Source organism: Triticum aestivum, chromosome 5D (genome assembly GCF_018294505.1).
Source record: "Triticum aestivum cultivar Chinese Spring chromosome 5D, IWGSC CS RefSeq v2.1, whole genome shotgun sequence".
Taxonomy (NCBI): Eukaryota; Viridiplantae; Streptophyta; class Magnoliopsida; order Poales; family Poaceae; genus Triticum; species Triticum aestivum.
The window spans coordinates 491,771,983-491,778,798 of NC_057808.1; the positions used below are offsets into that span (position 1 = coordinate 491,771,983).

Consider the following 6,816-nt stretch of genomic DNA (forward strand, 5'->3'; position numbering starts at 1 on the left):
TATAATTTATAGCGCAAGATCCGTTTTTCTTTCATACCGGCGGCGATCCGGATTGCAAATAAACACCTCACTATAACCATATAGGGAAAAGAAAACATCGATAACTACACATGCATACCTCTGAAAAATATCGCAAGGGAAAACAACAAATTTGTTATCGCGAGAGTGAGAGAAAGTGAGAGAGAGAGAGAGGGAGGGAGAGAGAGACGCCTTACGATTAACCATATTCAAACACATTCTTTTGTTTTGTGTGAACACTGAGGCCATCGCCGGCGAGGGTGAGAAGGAGGATAAGCGGCAACACAAATATGATGCCTCATAAAAATAAAGGAGATGGACCTATTGTGGTCTTGAGTGATGGTTGTTGGGTTAAGAGCGTGTGTTATGTTTTCCCTCCTGTTGCAAAGCACGGGCTCTTTTGCTAGTAATAGTCAATAGGCCAAACACAGTTGTATAGTCAGTATGGAGATAGAATCGTATTTATAATATGATTACCAGAGAAAATAATAAAGAGAAATATTTTTAGCGGGAATAATAAAGAGAATTACACAAGGAAAATTTGATTCACGGGGTTCAAACCCAAGAACTCGTTTTTCTTATCAGATGGGCCGGTAAAACTGGTAACCATGAAATCACGAAAATTTTGGAAAAAAAAATCGGCCGCTATTGCTCAACAGAATTTTGGATTTAAAATATTTTAAGATCATAAAAATATATAAAGTTGAACCTCTTAAGCACCCAAACAATAGTTAATTTTTTTAATAAAAAATTCAGAGGGGGAGTCGATGGGGCGATGTGACGAGTACAGGACGCCTGCCTATCCACTACGCCAACACACACTAGATATTTGAATTGGCATACATAACCTATTTTGCAAACACTTCAGGTTCAAGTTCAAAATTTTCAAAAAAATAAACCCTATCAAAAACATAATTTCTCAGGGGCCAGCGGATTTTCCGGTTGCCCAAAAATTTGGCCGAAAAAAACCCAGGTCACACCTGCGCTCCTTCTTTCAAATCCATGCGACTCAATTTTTCCCTTGTAAATAGAATCGCATCTTGTCGTGAACATATGGCTATGCTTCTTGGAGTGGCTAACGTGCACATGCTGTACTCTGTGGTGCTTTGTTCGAATCTCTGTAGGCTCGCCCTTTTCCTTTATATTATTTCATCCCACTTGCTGACATGCAGGGCCCAGCATTGAGCAACAAATGATTTTTCTGGATTATGTTAAAGCCAGTGCATTTTCGTGTAATTAAATATAACGTTAGGGATTTTCTGCACACAAAAAAATTAATCCACCGCGTGGGCTTACCCAGTGCATTGCCGACTTCCGGCCACTGACATGCAGGCCAACAACACGTTGGTACGCCACGTGGGCAGGGCGTATGCCGAGATACATACAGAGGCACCGTATTTGCACAACGAGACAAGTTATAGCATCAGTTTCAGGTATTTTACAACTTTGGGCACCAAAATGACCGTGCTAGACAAGTTGAGGCACCACTAGTGTATTTAACTCATCAGTAAATGTCAACGCGCCTTGATCCTCACATATTCTGAAAATGCATGTAAACGGAAGTGTGCCTTATAAACTGTGACGGAGGGAGTAGTATATATGGTATAAAAGTAGTACTATCTCTTTCTCAGTTTACAGGGCGTGCTTGTACCCTTAGGTCGTCAATTTGACCAAGCAAATATAAGTCATATATTACAAAAAATATAAGAGTATTGAATGAGAGAGCGTTGAAAATTTGTTCATCGGTCAAAACTAGGTGCTCAATTTTAATTGAATTGAAGACCTCAATTGAATGTGGCTCTATAAAACACGGAAACATAATGTTATACTCCACCGTAGAGGATATTATCATTTATGTTCCTATGATCTAATTTATAGCTACCTTTGCTGAAAACATGATAACCATAATAACTGAAAAAGTGTCATTTTAATCATTAGCTCGAACGCTCATTGACTGGTAAAAAAAGGTAAAAAGAAGGACCCTCATATAGAGAAAGAAGTTCAGTTGTACACTAAATTTGTTTCAACATGAAGACACAACACACAAAACATAACAAACACGACGCACGCTGTATACAGAGAAGTGTCCCTGAGACAGACGAGATCAGAGACAAGTTTTCGTTCTGCTTCATCTTATTATTATTGAATAAGATCACGTGGAACTGGAAGGCTTTGACGCGTGTAACTATGCAAAGGAAGCAGCCAGCCGGAGCCGGCAGCGCAGTGCTGTCCCGGCAGCTTCTCCTTGATCTTGTCCATGATCCCCTTCTTCTCGCCGGTGCCAGTGCCGGCGCCGGCCATTCCTGCGTGGCCTTGCTGCCCGTAGGCTCCACCAGTTCCAGTCCCCGGCCCGTAGGCTCCTCCAGTCCCCGTTCCAGTCGCCATGTGCTGCTGGTTGTCCTTGTGGCCGCCGGGGAGCTTCTCGTTGATCGTCTCCTTCATGCCCTTCTTCCTCCTCCCGCCCATGCCGTCGTCCTCGGAAGACTGTACAGCCACGGAAATTAGCATCTAAATATAAAGAAGCAGATGAATGTGTACATGTGTGCAGTGGCGGAGCTTCAAAGAAAAAGTTGGGCGGGCGAAGCTATAGAAGAACACAAAATTTTTAGGCATTAGTCACTACCTAACGCTTGATATTCTTTTGTTAAGTGCATTTGAGTGTATGAAGTTCATTGAAACGTGCTGCGTGCGAAAAATCTTACGTGTCGCGTGCGTTTAGCAGCGAAGAGCGAGGAAGCTGTGCGATCTGCGCATCGTTACTGTGCAACGCATACGCGTCGTTGCTGTGTGGCGGCTGCTGCTCCTGCTGTGTACGTTGGAGCGAGTTTGGAGGCTTGATCGATCTTGAATATGCACGAGTGTGCGTATCTTATATTAAGAGAAGGAAAGGGGAAGACACCCCATCCACGGTTATATACAACACGCCTTACAACGTATTCTACCCTCAATACATCTTAACAGATTACTCGCCCTCGCTCCACCTAACTACTCCTATAAAATTGAAACGTACGTCTTTGTGTAGAACACCCGCTTGTCTCCACGTCCCACATTCTGAGGCGATTCGTCGTAAAGTTTGCTGCACATCCGGTCTCTTGCCCTCGAACACGATCGCGTTTCGGTGCTTCCACAACTCCCACATGACTAGGAGGTGAATCGCCCGCAAGGTCTTGGCGTGCCTCCCCTAGAAGATGGACCTTGTGCACCATGTCACTAGATCGTCACCGTCTGATGGCGTCATGCCTGTCATGCCAACTGCCTGACCCACCTTGGTCCAAACCTCCTTCGCGAACACGCATTGTGTCATGAGATGGTTGATTGTTTCGCCACTTTGATCACAGAAGGGGCATGCGTCTTGATGCGGCAGTCCACGTCTTGCCAGTCTATCCGATGTCCACACTCTATCCCTTAGAGCCAACCATGCAAAGAAGCGGCAGCGCAGGGGCGTCTTCGACGCCCATGTGTAGGTTGCCGTCAGTGAGCATTGAAGGGCCGCGAAATTGGCCGCATAAGTTGATCTTGCCGAGAAATCACCATCCTTCTCCCATGACCACTTGAGCTGATCCGGCTGCTGTGGGTCAAGAACCACGCTATGCACTTGCGGCCACACCTCAAGGAACTGGAGTAATGCCATGTCATCCATGTTCGGGCCCACGTCTCGCGCCCAAGTTGCATCCTGAATAGCTTCAGCCACCGTTCTCACGCCCCTCGTCCGCTTTGACACCATGCCATATATGAGCGGTGCCAGCTCCTGCAACCTATAGCCGTTTAGCCATCTATCCTCCCAGAAGAGTGTTGTGTGTCCATTGCCCACCATCACCTTGGCCGCCGCTTGGAACAATCCTCTTGCCTCGGCCGGCACTGAGAATTTGAATTATGCCCATGGTCTAGACCTGTCAGCGTGTTGCAACCAAAGCCACTTCGCTTGGAGTGCGACATTCATCCACCTGAGGTTCGTAACGCCGAGCCCACCTGCCCACTTGGGTCGACATAAAGTTTCCCAAGCAACTGCGCACTTGCCACCTCCACCGTCTTCATTTCCATACCATAGAAAGTTTCTGCAGATTTTGATCATCACCTTTAGCGTTTTTGTTGGCAAACCCATGGCCAACATGGAGTGCACAGGGATGGCACATAACACCGACTGAATAAGGAGCAACCGGCTGCTCTTTGGTAATGATCGTGCCTTCCATGATGGCAGCCTTGCAGCCATCTGATCCACCAAAGCCTGGAATTGTGCTGCAGTTTGCTTCCTTATTGATAGTGGTAACCCCAGATATCTACAAGGGAACGTTCCTTGCTCACATCCCAACAGCCCCAAAGCAAGCTTCATATCCTCCGGCGAGCATCTGATCGGTAGGGCCAGGCTTTTCTGCAAGTTGATTCTGAGCCCGGACGCGTTTGCAAACAGATCTAGGACCGAGTGACACGCCCGGAGGTCCTTTTCCGTTGGCTTGAGGAAAACCATGACATCGTCCGCGTACATTGACACTCTATGCCGCAACCCTGTCCTGGCCAAGGGGGAAAGTAAACCCGCGGTGGTTGCAAGTTCAAGTAGACGATGTAGGGGTTCCATGCATAAAATGAACAACATGGGTGACAGCGGGCTCCCCTGACGCAGTCCTTGGCAATTGAAGATCGTTTCCCCGGGTATCCCATTCACATTGATCTTAGTAGATGAAGTTGCGAGCAGTCCACATATCCACGCTATCCACCTTGGTCCAAATCCCATATGAGCCAATACTTCCAGCAGGAAAGGCCATTGGACTGAGTCGAAGGCCTTTGATATGTCTAGCTTCAACAAAAGTGTGGGATCCTTCAATGCGTGCAATCTGCGTGCTGTACCTTGAACGAGCATGAAGTTATCATGCAGAGATCTTCCCCGCACAAAGGCGCTCTGGTGATTGCCCACGAGCTGAGGCAAGTCGTCGGCAAGACACGTGGCAAGGATTTTGTCGAAGATCTTGACCGCCCCATGATTGAGGCTAACGGGCTTGTAATCCTTTATATCGATGGCTCCTGTGTTCTTTGGAAGGAGCGAGACTATGGACTTGTTGATTGCATGTAGCCCTTGCATATTTCCACCATGAAACTCCTCCAGCACCCTCATGAAGTCCTCTCTTATGATATGCCACCAGGTTGCCTAGAAACGTCCCGCTTGATCGATCGTCACGCTTGGTCTCCTTGATCGATCGTCACGCTTGGTCTCCTGCATGTGGGGGACTGGGCTAAACAGGCTAGGAAGTATAGCATAGGTATAAAAATCACAGAAACCTGGGCGGGCCATAGCCCGGTTTTGCCCCAACAAAGCTCCGCCCCTGCATGTGTGTGTCGACACGCGACAGAGGATCATACCGAGCTTGAGCGGGAGCTGCCGGAGCGATGCAGGATCCCACCGGTCTTGTGCTCCTCCCTACGGGCCTGGAACTGCCCGCCGGTGCCGGGAGCGGCATGCGCACCCCCACGCCGCCGGCCAGCGGGAACGGGTTGCCGTACTCGTCGACGCGGTTGGCAGGGTTGTCGTGCTGCCCTTGGAACTCCATCCTTTGCCTGTTCCTAAACCGGACTTGGTTTGGCTGTGGCTTTAGCTTTTGGTCTTTGGAAGTTTGGATGACAGAATTACAGAAAGCTCCATTGTGTGCAGAGAAGTGGATTGCCGGGTGGATATTTATACGGTAGCCACATGCGGTCGTAAAGGGATTTGGCAGGCCAGGTGGCTACCGCAGGGGGTACGTGTGTGCGCATGGTGAGTCCGGAGGCGCAAGTGGTCGCCGCGGGTACAGGGATAGCCGGGCCGTGTGCACGCGTCGCACTGCTGAACGTGTCAGTGGCGCCACGTACTGGAAGGGTGACTTGACAGATTGGCTCGTCGTTCTATTTTGATGTTACGACGGTGAGTTTCAAGATGAACAAAAGTTACAGGACGGTGCGCTATCCACTGCTCCATTGGTTCTTCTTGAGGAAAACACCAAGTTTTTTTTTTTAAAAAAAGGAGGATTATCTCCGGCCTCTACATCAGTCGATGTATGCAGCCATGTTATTAGAAAGCGTAACAAAGTCTTAACATTCAAACAAGCTCAAAATTCGAGAGAAAACAAAGAGAAAGTAAATCTGTAAAGCGCCACATCCGGCGAAGAAACGCCACATCCGGCGATAAAGAACAGACTACGATGCCTACACACCTAGCTTATTATTAGCTCACCATCAAATCGGCTAAAAATAGCCCGTGCTACCGTCTCCCAGCGGTTGCACCCACCCAATAACTATAAGCTCCTTGTAGTCCGCATGAGTGAGTAACGACCACATGCGGATTCAGGTTGTAACTCTGTAGATAACCTGCAAAAATTAGTGAATTGTGCCCCATTAAAAGTCATATCATTTCTAGTGTTCTATGTAGCCCAGAATAATGCACATATCCCTATCAGAATATGTTTAGCTATATGTATGTCAACTCCATTAAGTCACGTCCCAAATAATGTGTTTATGCTCATTGGAGGATGAACAATAAAAGCTATATGAATTGATCGCCATCACAATTTTGCAAGTGGACACTCGAGAAATAGGTGTTCAATCGTTTCATTTTGATCACAAAAACAACACCTGGGGTTACCAGCCCAATTCCTTTTCTTCAGATTATCTTTGGTCAAGATGACTCCTTTGTGGGCGAACCACATAAAGATCTTGATGCGGAGTGGAACTTTAATCTTCCATATGTGCAAAGATCTCGACAATGACCCGGAATCAATTAAGTCTAAATACATGGATTTCACTGAGAATAATCCATTCGTGGTTAACTTTCAG

The 6,816-nt window shown here is 47.2% G+C and overlaps 1 pseudogene; it reads right to left on the reverse strand.

The window, feature by feature from the left end:
* Positions 1-2,157: 2,157 nt before the first annotated feature.
* Positions 2,158-5,558, reverse strand: LOC123120976 (dehydrin Rab15-like; annotated as a pseudogene).
* Positions 5,559-6,816: the final 1,258 nt, after the last annotated feature.